This window comes from Octopus bimaculoides, chromosome 3 (assembly GCF_046866305.1).
Source record: "Octopus bimaculoides isolate indiv1 chromosome 3, ASM4686630v1, whole genome shotgun sequence".
Taxonomy (NCBI): domain Eukaryota; kingdom Metazoa; phylum Mollusca; class Cephalopoda; order Octopoda; family Octopodidae; genus Octopus; species Octopus bimaculoides.
In genome coordinates, this window is record NC_142930.1 from 131,085,932 (window position 1) to 131,106,258 (window position 20,327).

The following is a 20,327-nucleotide window of genomic DNA, read 5'->3' on the forward strand; positions in this document are numbered from 1 at the left end:
TCAGTGGTTAGAGTGCCGGTCTCACAATCATGAGGTAGTGAGTTCAATTCCGGGACTGGGGTGCATGTTGTGTTCTTGAGCAAAACACTTTATTTCATGTCGCTCCAGTTCACTCAGCTGCAGAAATGAATTGCAATGCCACTAGTACAAGTTGTATCAGGCTTTGTCTTTCCCTTGGATAACATTGATGGTGTGGAGAGGGTAAGCTGGTATGCATGGGTCACTACTGGTCACACACACACACACACACACACACACACATACACTCATGTGTGAACATGAGACAATCTTCTGCATAGTGTCCATGCACCAAATTCACCCACAAAGCATTTACCAAATACACTTGCCCAAAATGCCATGCAGCAGAACTGAACTTGAAACTATGAGATTGCAAAGTGAGGTTCTTAACCACACAGCCATGATACTGAAATAGTACTGCATTCAGAAGGTCAAGCTGACCGTTATTTTCACCCAGCAGCAAATGATGGTAAATCTTTCTCAACCTGTAAAAATTCACACTTCTTCTGTGCACCTCCCTACATTTAGTGGGCATGTGTAAAAACTCTAGAGAGAGAAAGAAAGGTCAAAAAATACCCCTGACGCTCCATACACATGCAACATTTGTAACAGAATCCGGGTGGGCATCACTAAAGGGAGTGGCGGTGAGGGAGTAGTGGGGAGGGAACAAAGGAACCAAACTTTATCAGTAGTTGGGGACATAATTCGAATTCCCAGAGCAACTAATGTCCTCTGTAGAAGTGGAAAGGATGGGAATAATGATGGGGGTGGTGGTGGTGGTGGTGGTGGTGGTGGTGGTGAGAAGAGTAAAGCTGATGATGATGAGCAATAATGCTAATGACAGTGAGAATGATGGTGATGGTTGTGGTGGTGGTGATCAGGATGATGAAGATGTTGATGGTGATGATGCTATTGATTACCAATACATACATGCATATAAACATCCCAATGCAGAAATACATGCATACATCCTCACTTCAATTCACATGCATAAACAACCTACCCTCCGACACACACACATACACACACACACACACACACACACACAGAGTTCACACATAAACACCTATTAAACACATTTTCTCACAGAAGCCTCATCTAAACATTAAGGCTCTATTACATATCTGATAAAAAAAAAAAATATATATATATATATATATAAACAATGGAAAAAAAATAAACAAAACACAAAAAGTAAAAATTAATGCACAAAAAAAGGAAGAGATGCAATTTGCCAGACCATTCTTGCAAATAACAAAAAGCTTAGCAATAATGTATAAAGTTTAGCAAAAAAATAAAACTGCAGTTTTTAAAAAATATCATAATGAGTCTTCAGATGACTAAGTCTGAATAAGCAAGGGTTTGTTAACCAACCAATCAGTAACAAGACATGGTATTTGCAAATATTCATTTATTTGTCTCTCTATATATATATATGTATCTATATATATATATATATATATATATATCTATATATATATATATATATATCTTTGGCCAAAACCTATCTAAGTTTTATATATATATATATATATATATATATATATATATACTATGGCACTGCGTCAGTTACAACGACGAGGGTTCCAGTTGATCAAATCAATGGAACAGCCTGCTTGTGAAATTAACATGCAAGTGGCTGAGCACACCTCAGACACATGTACCCTTCAAATTTCTGAAGGAGATTCAGCATGACACAGAGGGTGACAAGGCTCGCCCTCTGAAATACAGGTACAACAGAAATAGGAAGAAAGAGTGAGAGAAAGTTGTGGTGAAAGAATACTGCCACTGGCACAAGTGCCAGGAAGGCGACTTTGGTAATGGTGCTATTTATGTGCTACCAGCATGAAAGCCAGACAGCTGTGCTCTGGCAACCAAGACAGCTGGTGCTCTGATTTTCTTCCCCCCCCCCCCCCCGGAAGCGTTGAATGTGTATCATATTATACAGACAAGAAAATAATATTTTGAATACAATATAGTCATGAAAACAGCAGAAAGATTGGGTATCTTACCCTTATATGATGTAAAATATATCCGATGGTTGTCCGCTGACATGCAGTGCTCCAGCATGGCCACAGTCTAATGAATGAAACAAGTAAAAAAAACAGAAAAAGATGAAGGATTGGTCTTTTAAAGAATTGTATGCATTCATTTCAACAAGGTCTGTCTCCCCGCTCGCTCTAAGGACTCTTTCTTAGAATTATAGATATGGTATACTCACATGGTATGTATATACCATGTGACTGAGGTTTTGTCTGTACAAAAACTTTACTAACATCTCATATTCTTTCCCTTCTGTATTTTGTTTATTCTTTTATTTGTTTCAGTCATTCGACTGTGGCCATGCTGGAGCACCGCCTTTAGTCGAACAAATCAACCCCAGGACTTATTCTTTGTAAGTCTATTATTCTATTAGTCTCTTTTGCCGAAGCACTAAGTTACAGGGACATAAACATACCAGCATCAGATGTCAAGCGATGGTGGGGTGACGAATACAGAAACAAACACACATATATATATATATATATATATATATATATATATATATATATATATATATATATATACACACACATATATATATGATGCATTTCTTTCAGTTTCTCTCACAAGGTTTTAGCTGGCCTGAGGATATAGTAGAAGGCACTTGTCTAAGGTGCCACACAGTGGGACTAAACCCGGAACCATGTGGTTGGGAAGCAAGCTACTTACCACATACACCCACTTCTATGCCTGCTAATAAAGTTTTTATATTGCTTATTAATCCCTTTATCCATTTCTTTTCACTTATGTTACAAATAAAGTTTTTAGGAATAACCCTTCCTATCTAGCCCAAAAGACTTAGCTTATATTTCAATATGGCCTGCAAAGCCAAATGAGTTTGATCCAACTGCCTTACGCTATCTAATATTTCATTTAATCCTTTAGTATTTAAACCATCCATATCTGGCTTAAATATTCTAGCAGTTTTATGTTCAAACCAACCAGATCCAGTGTTTAACACCTACCCTACAATGTCATTCAAAACGTAGACAGACAATCACATCAACAAAATCTCAAAGCTACAAAATAATGCATGATTAATTCAAAACAATGTGAAAATATAAGCAATAAATTAGAAAGAGTAATTAGAAGGCTAATGGGTTAATTATGTTATCTAACTATTTAGTTTCTTACTGTCTTTAATAATGTATTCTCTGAAAATGAATCTCAAGATTCATTTTTTACTCGGACGAATGAACCCCAGAAACAGCCATAGGAATATTTTCTTTTAGTATGTAACCCAAAACATTTTTTGATGCCTATTATTATATTTTCTCTTCACTATATTTTCAATTCTGTTTTTAAAAAAACATTTTTATCTATAATCCTATACTTCATTATATTATTAGTGTTTATATATTCATATATGAATATACATACACACATACACACACATACATATGTATGTACGTACATACATACATATAGAGGTGCAGGTATGGCTTTGTGGTAGGAAGTTTCCTTCTCAACTACATAGTTCTGGGTTCAGTCCAACTGTGTGGCAGCTTCAACAATACGAAAGCCCTGGGTCAACCAAAGCTTTGTGAGTAGGTTTAGCAGATGGCAACTGAAAGAAACCTGCTATTTCTATCTCTCTCCACTACACTCTCAGAGTGGTTGGCATTAGGAAGGGCATCCAGCTGTCGAAACTGTCAGATCAGATTGGAACCTGGTGCAGCCATCTGGTTCACCAGTCCTCAGTCAAATCGTCCAACCCCTGCTAGCATGGAAAGCAGACGTTAAATGATGATGATGATGATATATATATATATATACACACACACACACACACACACATATACATATATATAATTGTTAAAGAAGAAAACAAACATTAAGGCAAGGCAAACATCTCCAATCATACATTATTATTATTGGAAAAAAGATTCAAAGTCTTACAGCTGTTTCTGGGATATCCCAGAGTATGGGATATTCCGTCATCGGAGACAAATAGAGATAATGAGAAGAGTATGAATTAATGAAATGATGACAGAGGACAGGAGTAAAGAAATAAGGAGATGAAGAAAGAGAAGAAAAAAGAAGCATAAAAGTTCACAGTTCAACTTTCCAATCTTGCAGAAATAAGTCCATAAATCCTTAGGTGCAATCCTGCATAAATCCATGTAGGCTAAAGTCCTGATAGTGTAAATATATATATATATATACACACACACACACAGAGTAATCCCTTGACTATCGCAGGTGTTACATTCCAAACCCTTCAGCAATAGGTGAAAATCCGCGAAGTAGAAACAGTACTGTACTGTATATTTTTTTAATTTTTATAATTTGTATATAGTCATTTCATTATAAATGCAAAACAACACCACGAAGGAATTGACAAAAGCTTAAATAATAGACCATGATAGGTGAACCATGATATGGCGAGGGATTACTGTATATATATATATATATAAAAGATAAACAAGAGTGAAAAAACTAACCATGTAACACAAGCCTTCTGTAGTTTTTTCACTCTTGTTTATCTTTTATACATCCAACCACGTGCTTTCACATACCAATTTTCTCACCTATATATATATATATATATATATATATATATATATATATATATATACTATCATCATGATCATCAGCATTTATCATCCATTTTCCATGCTGGCAAGGGTTGGACAGTTTGACTGAAAATTGGTAACTAGGGAGCTGCACCAGGTTTCAGTTTGATCTGGTATGGTTTCTACAGCTGAATGTCCTTCCTAATCTCAACCATTCATGTGTGTGTGTGTGTGTGTGTGTGTGTGTGTGTGTGTGTGTGTTACAGTCTCCTTGTCTTGACATCATGTAATGGTTGTAAACAGGTGTCACTGTTATGCAAGCAGTGTCCTTCATTTCAAAATCTTTCAAGATATGTCTGGTAATGAGGAAATATTACCTTATTAGGAAACAGGAAAACCATCCAGCCATAAAAAAAATTTACATCAACAGATATACAGCAGGATGGAAACTTTGATTAACTGACATTATTTATGGAATGACCAGACAAAACTTTCACAATGGGGCATTTAAAATCTTCAAAAAGAAAAAAAAAAAGCACAGCTAAGGTAAACAACTCCAATAAAATCAAATAAATGAAATTTTGAAAAATATACAAAATACTATCTAGAATTGATGGATCTGGCTTTTGTTAAGACACTATGGAAAGCTAGTTTAGTTAACAATAAATCCATTGAAGGATATCAACGTAACCCTTTATTATTTTTTCTTTTCCATGATTTTGATGGTTGTGGAGAGAGACAGTAGATTGGTAATACCACTCACTCCCCACCTTTTGCAAAAATATCTTTACCCTCACCATTCTTACATACATCCTCCCTGGGCCACTAAAATACGTCAACACTGAAAATAACTAACATTACAACTAATATACACCCCCACTTCTCAGTCGTATAGAAAACAGAGATATCTTTTGTTTCTCCCCCCCCCCCCAACCCAGATCAGATTTCATATTTCCAGAGTGCTTCCTTTCTTTTACATTTTTTTTTTGCCACTTCACAGGTCTTTATTGTTGTTGCTGTTGATGATGATGATGATGGTGGTGGTGGTGAGGAGGAGGAGGAGGAGGTAGATTTGTACCAGTGGTGGTTCTGGTTTCTTGTTGTTAAACAGCTTTCCTAAGCTTGGCTCACCCCATTCTGCCGATATCACACAAATACTGGAATTTCTAACACATAAACATACATGCACACAGTCAAACACAGACACATACATAAACACTCACACACAGAGGTACACACACACACATATACATATATAGATATGCATGCATACACAGACAAGCATATATACATACACACACACACACAGACAAGCATGCATACACACACACACACAGACAAGCATACACACACACACAAGCATACACACACACACAAGCATACACACACATACACAAGTATACACACACAGAGACAAGCATACATATGCACAGAGAGCGTACGCACGCACACACACACACACACACACACACACAGGCAGACATGCATACATACACACACACAAAAGCATACATACACACACAGGCTCACACACACACACACACAGATGCCCACAGAGTGCTTATTAACCAAATGTATTATCAATGTAACAAATAAAAACTTACTCTAATAGTATCTGAGAGGGGGTGGCGGGGGTACAGACTAGTGATTCCTCAAAACGGATCTTTGTTCTTGCTTTCCTATTAATAACAACGGTTGGCAAAGTTTCCTCTCATCTGTGAGTGGATAACTTTCTGAATGTATTTCTACAAAGCAAAATCAACAACAATCATCATCATCATAATCCTCATCGTCATCTAACACCCATTTTCCATGCTGGTATGGGTTGGATGGTTTGACAGAGGCTGGCAAGACCAGGGGCTGCACCAGGTTCCATTTTATGTTTTGACATGGTTTCTACAGTTGGATGCCTTGTCCTTCAAGGATTTTGTTTGTGTCTCAGCAAGTGTTTGTAACAAACATGCAGATTAAAAGTAAATAATAATAAAAATTATAATAATAATAATAATAATAATACCAAGCACTGGCTTTCATGGTTTTTGATCTTAACTGATTGAAAGTGTTATCATGCACATTGTTTTGTCTTGGTATAAAAAGAATGGCTACAGCAAATATTCTGCTCAATACTACAGATTTGCTTGTCGGTTGTTTGACCATAACCAGTTGAGCATGTCTCTTGGTGGCTGATAATATGTGCATCTCTGATCATGAGCAGGAGTAGTGGGGGAGCATCACAGCCATGTGTTGAGAGGAATTCTTTGAAGTTTGAATGATTCACCTTTGTAAACATGGGTGTTTTGTACAACATCTTTAAACAACCCTTATTCAGTGACCTTTTGAGTGAGATGGGCAAATCAACCTGAAGAAAATTTTAACTGGACCTCACCTGCAGGGTCATGGACTGTTTATCTTGATATAAGATCACCATGTCATGCACTTATGGTTGTGATGCATGAGCTTGGTGTACCCCTATCAGACGGAGAGTCATGATTGAGTTTCATATGTTTGTACCCCAGTGTCACTTTTATCGCGTGCATTGCTCTCTCACTCAATAATAACAATAATAATAAAGTACTATCATTATAAATTTCATAGACCTACAGAATGTTTTGTTGAGCACTCATTTACAGATTTTTTCTACCAGACACAAAGAATGGAACTTATTCAAACTTCTTATAATCTCATGAAATCTAGGAAGTTAAAGACCATTTGTCATCAGATGAAAACTTTAAGCTATCTTGAACTGTGTACAATGAAACAATGTCTAAGTGTCATAGCCTGGGATAATATAAAGAAGTTTGAAGCACCATTTGCAGATGAAATGAAAGCAAAGATTTGTCACATGAATTTCAGAATAAAAATGACAGTAAGATAGAACAATGAAGTAAAGAACAATTTAACTTTGTTAGAGATTCCAGTTAACAAAACTTTTGTGCTTGTTAAATATTTAATTTACCTTTGTACTAGAGTATACCTTTGTATGACACAAGGAACACACCCAAAATTTAGACTATTAAAGAACAAAAAAAGGATTTTTATTATGTGCTTACTTGGATGAACTATGAAATATGCTGTTCGTTATTTGAACAGCATATTGGAAACAACAGTGTGTTCACATTGCATTTAGATTATATATAATATGTTTCATGTATCATCAGAAGGTTCAGAAATAGGCCAACACATTTATGCAGGTGAGACTATTAGAAAGTTAAGTGGAAAGGTGTATGTGACAGGAGTTAAACAAGACTTGACATAAGAGATTCTGAAGGAGAGTAAGTAGTAGGTCAGGAAATATTTAACACAATTGCACCATATCAGATCCTTAAAAACTTAGCTCCAATAATGACATAAAGCTGAGACAAACAAGTTTTAACCCTTTGAATCAGCAAGTACACTTTAGTGGGTGCCATTTTGTTAGAAGATGCAAAAGTGAGCAGCCACATGTTTAGAGATGCAAAAGTGGGCAGCTACATACATGTTTAAAGATGCAAAAGTGGGTGGTCACATGTTCAACTATGCAAAAGTGGGTGGCCACACGGTTAACTTAAACAATATAGGAAGAAGTTTTTTATTCTGTCTATACATTTGATAACTTCTGTTTGGTTTATATGGATTATATCAGCTTAATTTCTGTTTCTAAATAATCATTTAATGATTCAATGAGGAAAACATGAAAATTGCAATCATCAATGGTAGCAGTGACAGTAGCATTTGACATCTGTATTCCATACTGGCATGGACTAACCCCATGACAATGTTTTTCTTTTTATCAAGCAACTGGGTTGCACTGGCGGTAATCAACTCGGCTGAAATCAGCAATTAACACACAACAATGTTTCAGTGTATATTTACATCAACCACTTTAACCAGTTTACAGCAGTGATTCAGTCGGTTGCCTGTGCACGCCAACAGTAATCGCTCTGATTGAGGTCAGCACTCAGTGCAAGATAACGTTCAGCATATATTTACATCAACCACTTTAATGTCAGTACTGCTTATTTACCTAAACTATATCTCTGTGCAGGATGCTCATGTGGTATTATTCCTGTAAAAGATCACTCGACAGCACAAGTCAGATCAACTTCATGAATTTATAATCACGTGAATTAAAAAATTGACTTTACTGTGGTAGAGTTCAAAACAAGGTACCACATCCAGTGGCATATCACATTGTGAACAATGGTATCTAGTTGCCTTGCGTTTCCCTTTTGCTTCACATACCGTGCATCTCTTTGAAGCATTTTTCTTTTACATGGTGGGGGTAAACAGTCATGGAAAATGCCCACATCCCTTCACCATGTGGTGAGGAGGGAGTTCGACATGGGGACGTCCACGCTTTCTGTACTTTTTCAGGTCTGATGCTTCTATCATTTCATGGAACAATAGATTCCTGAGTGTCAATCTATCTCCCACACCACCAAGCATCTGCCAAATCAAATGTGAGTTCACAACACACATCTCAACTATATACAAGAAAATTTTCTGTACCATTTCACAGATTTTCTCACCAATTTGTGTCATCACCAGCTGATCTGAGCAATCAACCCCACCCATCCCATCATTGTATGAAATGACTACACTCTTCACTATAGCATTACTGTTTCCTATAGCATTTCACTATAGCATTACTGTTTCCTCGTGTCCTTCATGCTTGCAGAATGCAGTGTGGATAATATGTAAATGTTTTTTCTTGTCATGCCACACTAGAGCTACTATTGGTGCATCGGTACGCTTTTTCCTCCTTTCAAAAGCATTAGTCCTTTTTGCCTGCAGCTGCAGGAAAAAGTCTGGACTAGAAAACCAGTTGTCCATATAAATATTGTAACCTTTGTCAAACAAATTTTCATTCAGTAACTACATGACATCAGTTGATGCTAGAATAGCCACTGGAAGATCCAGTATGTCCTGACCAGTGTAGATTTTGTAATTCTATGTGTACCCACAGGCTCTGCCAGTTGACTGGCATACTTTATAAACCTTGACTCCAAAGTGGGCACATTTGGTTGGGTTGTATTGTTTGAATCGCAGCCTTCCCTTGAATTTCCACAAACTCTTGTCTGTACAAATGTCCTGTCTGGGGACATACACCATTCTGAAATTTTCAGCCACTTTAACAATGATAGGATATATTTTGTGCAGCCTGTCGTCTTGGTTCTTGCCTGAGTTGAAATGTAGATTTCAAAGAAGCACCAAAAATCGATCACGTGGCATCATTTCCCGAAAGAAAGGTGTCAATGTGGCTGGATCCTGATTCCAATATGATTCCAGGGTTGGTTTCTTTACGATAATGATCAGTATCAGTAGAGCAAGCAGAACTTTGATTTTGTCCCCTGTGGTTGGACACCAGTTACTGCCATGCCCAGGTCTGACATGCTAGAGATGGTTTTCAGCTTAGTCATTCATTTCATCTGCTATATATTGAAACATTTCATCTGTCGAAACTCATGGAAGATTTCCAATGGCGAACTTCCATGTTCAAGATTTGCCTTTATGCCAAGCATACCAGTAAACCTGTGCCGTCAGACAAAATTGTCTCTCGGTCACCGCATGACATTCTGTTGTCCAAGGCTATTCACTGCTGCCCGCCTGTACCTTTGATTCACTGGAATAGCATCATCACTATCGGAATCATCTGATTCTGAACTAGGAAAATACTCTCCGATTTATCACCTAAACTGGAAGAAACAACTAGTGAGGTGGTGTAGCTTGGTGTGATGATTGTAATTTGAATGAAACAGGATGCAACAACAAAGTTGATGGAGCCAGAGTGATAGGACCAGCCTATTGGGTTGTAAATATTTACATGAAACATCTAATCAGCCAATCGGTTGGCAGGTAGACAGGTACCAACTCAGGCGACAGGTCTTAAGTCAGGCAGCATATAATTACATTGACTAATTTAAAGCATGTACATCATGTGTAAATTTATGTCAACCATTTTAAAAGAGTTAAACAGTTTGATAGGATCAGATGGTTCCAAAGACTGCATTGTACCCTAATGCCTGCTTTGGTATAGTTTCTATAGCTGGATGCTCTTCCTAATGCCAACCGCTTTACAGAATGTACTAGGTGGCTTTCCCATACCACTAGTACTAGTGAGGTAGCCACACAGCTTATAAGTCTAAGATCCCCTTCAATTGAGGGGGTTGGAGGCTATAGTAGAGGAGACAGCTTTATGCAAAGAGACAACAGGTTAAGGTATGAGAGAAAGGGTCAGAGCATAACAGGTTTCTTGATGTACAGAAGCTACATGGCTGAACAATTATTTCCATGGCAAGTATTATATGGACATAACAACTAATAATTAAGTCAAAAATAATTAAATATTAACTATATATCCCCCTCACAGCAAGACACTTGTTCCTATCTCTCTGTATCATACCTCTCATAACTTATCATAAAGCCACCTCCCTAGTTTTGTGAGTTACTTTATGAACTCACTGGTGTTAGTGCAGCATAAAAAGCACCCAGTACACTCTGTAAAGTGATTGGCATTGTAGAAATCATGCCAAAGAAGACAGTAGAGCTTGGAACAGTCCTCTGGAACTATTGAACCCATCTATATAAATATATGACAGGCTTCTTTCAGTTTATGTCCATTAATTTCACTCACAAGACTCTGATTGGCCTGGGGGTATAGTAGAAGACACTTGCTGAAGGCACCACACAGTGGGATTGAATCCAAGATCTTATACTTAGGAAGCAAGCATCTTAACCACACGACCATGTTTGCACAACAATTCAATTTATCTACTACTATTGCTGCTGCTACTACTGCTGCTACCACTACTATTGCTACCACAACTACTACTGCTGCTGCTAGTGAGTTAAATACAAGGTATGCAAGCAATGTGACCTGTGGAAGGGTCAAGTTATGCTGTTATGTTTCTAACACCAAACAATACAATGCACAAGATAAATTTCATATAAATACACAGTAATAAATGAAGCTGACATAGATATTTAAAAAATAGGTTGAAATGGGCTTGTATACGTGTGCCTTCCAATCTCTATTAAGTCGTAGACCTCTCACAAGCACAAGAATTCCTAAGGACAAAGTTTAATCTGGTTTTTCACAGTATATAAATGATTGAGATTACAACACTACCAGTTGAACAGAACACCGGTCTATCACAGGGTTAAATTCTGTAAGGTGGATATAATATACCAGCAATATATTGGGACAGGGATTATAAAATGACCAAGATAAAATATAGGACTACTAAATATTGCACCTATCTCCATCTTTTGTTTTCTGTACATTTGAATCGCGCATGTGTGTGTGTGTGTGTGTGTGTGTGTGTGTGTGTGTGTGTGTGTGCACGCACACGCAAAAGTGTTGTTAGTCCGAAATATAGCTTTTACAAAAAACAAAAAGAAATATTTTCCCCATTCCATAGTTCAACGCTTTGGCAATTTTTGATATCTTGACATCTGAAGCAGCTGGAGATATGGTAATTTGACCAAAAGAACCTGCTATTGCAAGCAAAAATAAATATTGAAACAAAAAACACATTTAGCCAAATTTGGACATACAACAGTTTAACAGAATAGCAACAATATATATACATATATAGACATGTATATATATGTCTATGTGTGTGTATGTATGTATGTATGTATACACATGTATGTGTCTACCTGTGTACATTTGTGCTGTACAGAAGTCACAAGCTACAAACAGTGTTGTTATTTCTCTTGTCAAGAAATTATCTGCTCACTTTGCACTTTCCAAGATGTGTGAAATAAGAGATTCCTTACTGATAATATATGTCTAACTCATGCTAGCATAGGCAGGCAGAGGTAGCTAGACAGCGAGACAGTCAGTAATATGGACTAACAGGTAATTAGACAGATAAACAGACAAAAAACAGATATTCCATCCTATACAAGGTCTGATAAAGAGCTGCCTAGAGAAATAGACAGAAAAAATAGACAGACAGATAGACAGTCGACAAACGTATAGATCAATGGGAAGATAAATAAACAGAAACGTGTTTGATTCATTAGCTGAAAACAATTCACAAGTCATAAATTTTCTAAGGAAAGTAAACCACAGTAGTTAGTTATGCTAGCAAGTAAAATATAACTCTTCAAAGACAGAGTTAATTGATGCCTCCATACTTAAAGATGGAGTCAATTTTACAAGGTTGAGAAAGAATAAAGCATTATTATTAAAAATTCTGTAAAAAGTAAAATGTAACTGAATCTCAATAGACAAAGGAAAGCATAAATACTTATAGGAACAGATAAGGTTGGGTGGCTAAGAGGTTCACTGCACAAAAGTGAGTTTTTGGGTTCAACCTCACTGAATAGCACCTGGAGTAAGAGTGTTCTGCTACAGCAGTGGTTCCCAACCTTTTCACTACCAAGGACCCCTTTTATTTAAATAAGTTTTCCCACAGACCCGTTTTAATATGCTAATCCTTATGTATGTGTGTGTGTGTGTGTGTGTGTGTGTGTGTGTACATATATCATCATCATCATCAATTAATGTCCGTTTTCCATGTTGGCATATATATACATACATATATATATGAAATTTTGAATTTAGTTTACGGACTCCCAGTACTACCTTTGCAGACCACCAAGGGTCTGCGGACCACAGGCTGGGAACCACTGTGCTATAGACTTGGGTTAACCAATGTCTTGTTAGTGAAATCTGGTTAGTGAACACGACAAAGAATCTTCTCTCTTCGTCTCGCCCTCTCTCTTGCTCTCTCACACACACACACACACACACGTGTGTGTGTGTGTGTGTGTCTTTACACTGACATCATTTGAGTAGAGGTGACATGTTTATATTTCATGGATGAGGACAATTTGCATATGGATGAGGACAGCTGTGTGAAAAAGTGTCACACCTTAGCAGTTGAGGAAACCTGTGGAAGAGGTAGACCCAGGATGACCTGGGATGAGGTGGTGAAGCATGAACTTCGAACGTTGAGCCTCACGGAGGCAATGACAAGTCACCGAGACCTTTGGAGATATGCTGTGCTTGAGAAGACCCGACAAGCCAAGTGAGATCGTAACCATGGACTATGCCAGTGCAGCATAACCGGCCCATTTAAGAGTACCCTTCAATTATTGAGCAATAAACTGCGCTTGCGAAGACCTGTTGAGGCAAGTGAAGTCATTGTCATGGCCAATGACAGTACTGCCTGAATTGCACCCATGCCGGTGGCACATAAAAAGCTTCATTCAAGCGTGGTCAATGTCAGTGCCACCTGACCGGTTTCGTGCTGGTCTTGATGTGTTTATGTACCCAAGATATTAACTGTCTAGTAAAAGAGAACAACAGAATAAGCAGCAGGCTTTAAAAAAAAACAAAAAAATAAGTGGTGATGGGGTTGATTCATTTGACTAAAAGTTCTTCCAGGTGGTGCCCCAGCATGGCCACAGTCTAATGACTGATACAAGTAAAAAAGCAAAATTCCAAAGGTAAATTAATATATAAACTAAACATGGCCACAATAAACTGACTGAATCTGGTAAAAGCAAATAAAAAATAATAAAATGTACCTGTTAATAGAAGCAAGGATAGATAGCAAAAGCTGATCTGCTGGATTTACCAAATGGGTAAAGAGTAGAACATGTCTTTATCTTGTCAATCTCTGCTTCAATGTTAATGTCTGTATTTTTTTTAATCTGCATTACCTCTCCTTCTCACTACACTATTCAGTATACACAATAACTCGAGAAGCTAGACAAGTACATTCATCACACACTCACTCTCTCTCTCTCTCTCTCTCTCTCTCTCTCTCTCTCTCTCTTTCTCTCTAAATTCTGAGTTCAAAGTAATGTAAGAGCAAACATTAGCTTACTCTTAAATAGATTTGATTTTGCTGAGATTTTTCTGTTGACTTTTTTTTTTTCAATATTAATTTACCAAGCCATTCCTTCATATTAATACAATAAACAAGGTAAGTGTGTATGTACACATTGTATATAGAAATGTAAATATCTAATTATGTATATACATGTGTATATGTGTATATGTGTGTGTATGTATATATGTGTTAGTGTGTGTATCTATGTATATACACACACACACACACTCACATACACACATACATGCACATGCATATTAAATATGGGGAAATCATTATGGAAGATTGTTGAAGACTTATAGGCTTTGAATGTCAGATATTTTATCAGATCTAATCAGAAAAAGGCAACAACTTTTATTCCTTCTATTTGGGTGGCAATGGTACAAATATTTATGATGAGATATGGAGTTACTGAAGCATCCCAAATAACATTAATACAAAAAGAAAATAAGACTATAAAAAGAAAAATTATTAGGCACAGGAGTGGCTGTTTGCTAAGAGGATTGCTTCCCAACCACATGGTTCCGGGTTCAGTCCCACTGTATGGCATCTTGGGTGAGTGTCTTCTACTATAGCCTTGGGCCAACCAAAGCCTTGTGAGTGGATTTGGTAGATTTGGTATATGTATTTATAAAGTGGTGAGCTGGCAAGAAATGTTAGCATGCTGGGCGAAATGATTAGCAGTATTTCATCTGTCTTTACAATCTGAGTTCAAATTCCGCCAAGTCAACTTTGTCCTTTTGGGGTTGATAAATTAAGTACCAGTTGGGTACTGAGGTCGATCTAATTGACTGGCCCCTCCACAAAAGATTTCGAGCTTTGTGCCTAGAGTAGAAAAGAATATGTATGTATTTGTATGTCTGTGTTTATCTCCCATCCATCACTTGACAACCGATGTTGGTGTGTTAACGTCCCTGTAACCTAGTGGTTTGGCAAAAGAGACCGATAGAATAAGTACTAGGCTTACAAAGAATAAGTTCTGGGGTCGATTAGTTCAACTAAAGGCGGTATTCCAGCATGGCCACAGTCAAATGACTGAAACAAGTAAAAGAGTATTTTTGTTGTGAGGTGATGAAGCTGATAGAATCGTTAGCACATTGAGCAAAACACTTAATGGAATTTCTTCTGACTTCTTAGGTTCTGAGTTCAAATTCCACTAAGGTTGCCTTTACTTTTCATCTTTTGGGGCTCAAAATAAGCACCAGTTAAGCAGTAAGGTTGGTGTAATTGGGGTCAATAAATTAAGTACCAGTTGAGTACTGGGGTTGATGTAATCGACTATCCCCTTCTCCCAAATTTCAGGCCTTGTGCCTACAATAGAAAAGATTATTATTATTATTATCATTATTATTATTATTAAGTGAGAGAGCAATACACTGTGATACTGGGGTAAAATATACAAAGCCCAGAATACCCATCATGACTACCCGTCTAGTAAGGGTACACAGCAGGCACATGCATCACAACCATATGTGCACAACATGGTGATCTCATATCAAGATAAACAGCGCATGACCTTGCAGGTGGGGCTCAGAATTTTCTTCAGGTTGAGTAGCCCATCACACTCAAAAGGTCCTTGTTTAAGGATAATCTTTACGCTTTTACTTGTTTCAGTCATTTGACTGTGGCCATGCTGGAGCACCACCTTTAGTCGAGCAAATCGAGCCCAGGACTTATTCTTTGTAAGCCTAGTACTTATTCTATTGGCCTCTTTTGTTGAACCGCTAAATTACGGGGATGTAAACACACCAGCATCGGTTGTCAAGCGATGTTGGGGGGGGACAAACATAGACACACATACATACATAAATAAATATATACATATATACGACGGGCTTTTTCAATTTCCGTCTACCAAATCCACTTACAAAGCTTTGGTCGGCCCGAGGCTATAGTAGAAGACACTTGCCCAAGGTGCCACACAGTGGGACTGAACCCAGAATCATGTGGTTGGTAAGCAGGCTACTTACCACACAGCCACTCCTACGCTTGTTTCCGAAGGTGAATTATCCAAACCCCAAAGAATTCCTCTCAATACATGGCTATGATGCTCCCCAACTACTTCTGCTCATGATCACGAATGCGCATATCGTCAGCCACTAAGGGACATGCTCAACTGGTTATGGTCAAACAACTGACAAGCAAATCTGAAGTATTGAGCAGAATATTTGCTGTAGCAAATATACCAAGACAAAATATGTACATGATAACACTTTCAAATGGTTAAAATCAAAAGCCAGGAGAACCACTGCTTGGTACTACATCAGGGCAGTTATCATTAATATTATTTTTATTATGCTCTGATTTCAAATCCTACCAAAATTAACTTTACCTTACATCTAAAACTACTAGTACTTACTCTACATCAGAAACTTTTAAATTTCATCTTTTCTAGGTGTCACAAGCGTCAGCATTATCGCCCAAAGAATATCTTTATATAACAACAAAAGAGGGATCGTGATAAAATGAGGAAGAGAAAATAATACCGTTAAGAAACAAGCTTAACAAAGCATCAATTAATCTCAAAGAATAATGATAACCAAATAGTTGCTTAAAGAGAATATAAACGAAACAGAGACAGTTGATGGATCTAGGTCAATATAGAAATTGTATTGATTTCCTATAGAAACTAAAGATAGCGGCACTGTTGTATTTAGTAAGCAATAACCAACATCACCAAAGAAATAAATGCTCACCTGAATCTTTAGTCATCATCACCACCACCATCCTATCAACACTGACAGTCAATGTTATTGTCATCATCACCACCACCACTATCACTATCATTGCCACCACCAACACTGTCAGTATCTTCAGCAGCAGCAGCAGCAGCACCACCACCACCAACAGTACCATTACCACCACTATCATGATCATCATCACCACCACCACTATCATCATCACCATCATCACCACTACCATTATCCTAAGTAGCAGCAGCAGCAACCCCATCACCATTATCACCGCTATCATCTTCATTACCATAACCATCACCACCACTGTAGCAGATGATACTTTACCAAGCTATGTTCCTGCACAGTAGGACTGAACTCGAAACCACATAGTTAAGAAATAAACATGTTCACCAACCAGTCATGTCTGCTTACACCTATAAATGTAACATGTAAACAAGTAAACTTGTTCACCAACCTGTCATGTCTACCTGCAACTACAAATGTAACAAGTAACTTGTAAACTTGTTCACCAACCAGTCATGTCTGCCTGAACATACAAATCTAACATGTAACTTGTTAACAAGTAAACTTGTCCACCAACCAGTCATGTCCACCTGAACATACAAATGTAACATGTAAACAAATAAGCTTGTTCACCAACCTGTCATGTCTGTCTGCACCTATAAATGTAACTTGTAAACAAGTAAACTTGTTCACCAACCACTCATGTCTGCCTGGACCTACAAATGTAACATGTAACATGTAAACAAGTAAACTTGTTCACGAACCTGTCATGTCTGCCTGAACATACAAATCTAACATGTAACATGTAAACAAGTAAACTTGTTCAGCAACCTGTCATGTCTGCCTGAACCTACAAATGTAACATGCAACTTGTAAACAAGTAAACTTGTTCACCAACAACTCATGTCTGCCTGCACCTACAAATGTAACATATTGCATGTAAACAAGTAAACTTGTTCACCAACCAGTCATGTCTGTCTGTGCCTACAAATGTAACATCTAACACATTTCTCAATTTTATTTTACTTGAATTGAAGCATGTCTATCTTACAGATTTATTTCTTAATTTCATACCTCAGGTTATAAGTTTCTCACAGATCAATTATTGATCCAGTGGATTTCAGATCAACCTAACAAGGAAGTATCTATAATGTGATGCATAAAAAATATATTGCTTGAGATTTTTTCTAGTCACTGTTTACATTATGGGAAAGTGTTTATACACCATTACGTGTATACCGCTTCCGCACATTAAATTTCTAGAAGAAACAACGGAACGCAGATTCTGAACTATCAACACAACGATATTTATTTACAGAGGAAATAGGCAGCACTTCGCCCTTTGGTTGCTGAGACGCCGTCAATGATGTTGAGTGGTTATTTGTCTCACTCCAGAGTTGGAATGTTGGAGAGAGACTGCTACAACGTCTTGGCTCTTCGCCGGCCGGCTGAGAAAGAGAATGAATAAGGGCGCGAAGCTTGGATATCGAATGACCACGCATGCGCATGAGACTCTTCCAGTATTCCCTCCAGAACCAGTCCCTGTGCATGCATGGATAAGCTTTCCGGAAATGTTGTCTGCTATTTAAGGCGTCACTACAACATCTTTTAGTGATATTAATGCGACAAGGGTTCCAATTGCTGGTGAGGACGAGATGGTAATTTATACCACATTTTCTTTAATTGTTGGAGGTACCTCTCTAATTATAAACAGACACGGATACCTTTTCAGCTCTCCCACCTATAATCCAGTGCAACATTGAGCTTGTGACAGCCTGAGGGAGGAGATAGTGGGAGACAGAGGGATAGAAGGGGAGAATGAAAGAAAGAGAGAGAGCTGCACTAGCAGACAACTAGTACTCATTTTCAGTACTCAAGAATAGAACTGAGTAATATAAAATGAAGTACCTTTCTCAAGGCACATCATGTCATCTTACTTCAGTTTCATTCCTTGTTTGATTCTTGGACACACCACAACGCCCAGTCCGGGAATTGAATCTACACCCTTATGATCATGAGTTCAACACACTAATCACATAGCTACATACATGGAAATGTGCTGTGCGTGAGAAGACCCGGCAAGCCAAGTAAGATCGTTGCCAGTGCCCCTGGACTGGTTCTTGTGCGGGTGGCACATGAGATGCACCATTTTGAGCGTGGCCGTTGCCAGTACCGCCTGACTGGCTCCTGTAGGATTTTCGAGCGAGATCGTTGCCAGTGCCCCTGGACTGGCTTGTGCGGGTAGCACATAAAAGACACCATTTCGAGCGTGGCCGTTTTCGTGCGGGTGACACGTAAAAGCACCCACTACACTCTCTGAGTGGTTGGCATTAGGAAGGGCATCCAGCTGTAGAAACTCTGCCAAATCAGACTGGAGCCTGGTGTTGCCATCCGGTTTCACCAGTCCTCAGTCAAATCGTCCAACCCATGCTAGCATGGAAAGCGGACGTTAAACGATGATGATGATGATGATGATGATTCTCACTAATATAACAGAAACCATGCATACACACACACACACACACACACACACACACACACACATACAATCTGCATAGCACCAGTATCTCCTACTATAGCCTTGGGCTGACCAAGGCCTTGTGAGTAGATTTGGTAGGCAGAAACTGAAAGAAACCCATTGTGTTGTGTGTGTGTGTGGTTAGGGGTTAGGTGCAGCTTCTAAGGTTCAGACATGGCTGTGTGGTAAGAAGTTTGTTTCCCAACCATGTAGTCTTAGGTTCAGCCCCACAGCTTGGTACCTTGGGTGTCTTCTACCATGACCTCAGGCCACCCAAAGCTTTATGAGTGGATTTGGTAGATGGAAACTGAAAGAAGCCCATCATGAATATATAGGCGCATGAGTGGTTGTGTGGTAAGACGCTTGCTTCCAACCACATGGTTCCGAGCCATAGATAGTTTAATGCATTGATTAATTTATTAATTAGTGTATTTAATCCTTAAGGGCGAAACTGCAAAGTACAGGAATGACTAATTTTTTTTGAAATCTCTCAAATAGTCCTGCCTGCCTATATTTAGTATGCCAAAATAAGAATAGATTTTTCATACTTTGGGATTTAACTCCCATTTCTAGCATGAAAGAAAACCACTTTGTGGCCTTTCCTCAGAGTATAACTCTTATACACACATATAACATATACATGTATATGTGTGCGTGTATATATATATATATATATATATATATATATGTGTGTGTGTGTGTG

At 38.0% G+C, this 20,327-nt stretch overlaps 1 protein-coding gene across 2 annotated transcripts in view; it reads right to left on the reverse strand.

Annotated features, from left to right (window-relative positions):
• LOC106875592 (ceramide glucosyltransferase) overlaps positions 1-20,327 on the reverse strand; it is a 316,652-nt gene that overhangs the window by 223,074 nt on the left and 73,251 nt on the right. Inside the window, exon 2 of one of the 2 annotated variants that reach the window (XM_089349636.1) lies at positions 2,031-2,097. The exons of the other annotated variant lie outside the window; for it this stretch is intronic. The gene's annotated coding sequence lies outside the window, so the exon portion shown is untranslated. The remainder of the gene's footprint in view (positions 1-2,030; positions 2,098-20,327) is intronic. 2 annotated transcript variants of the gene reach the window in all.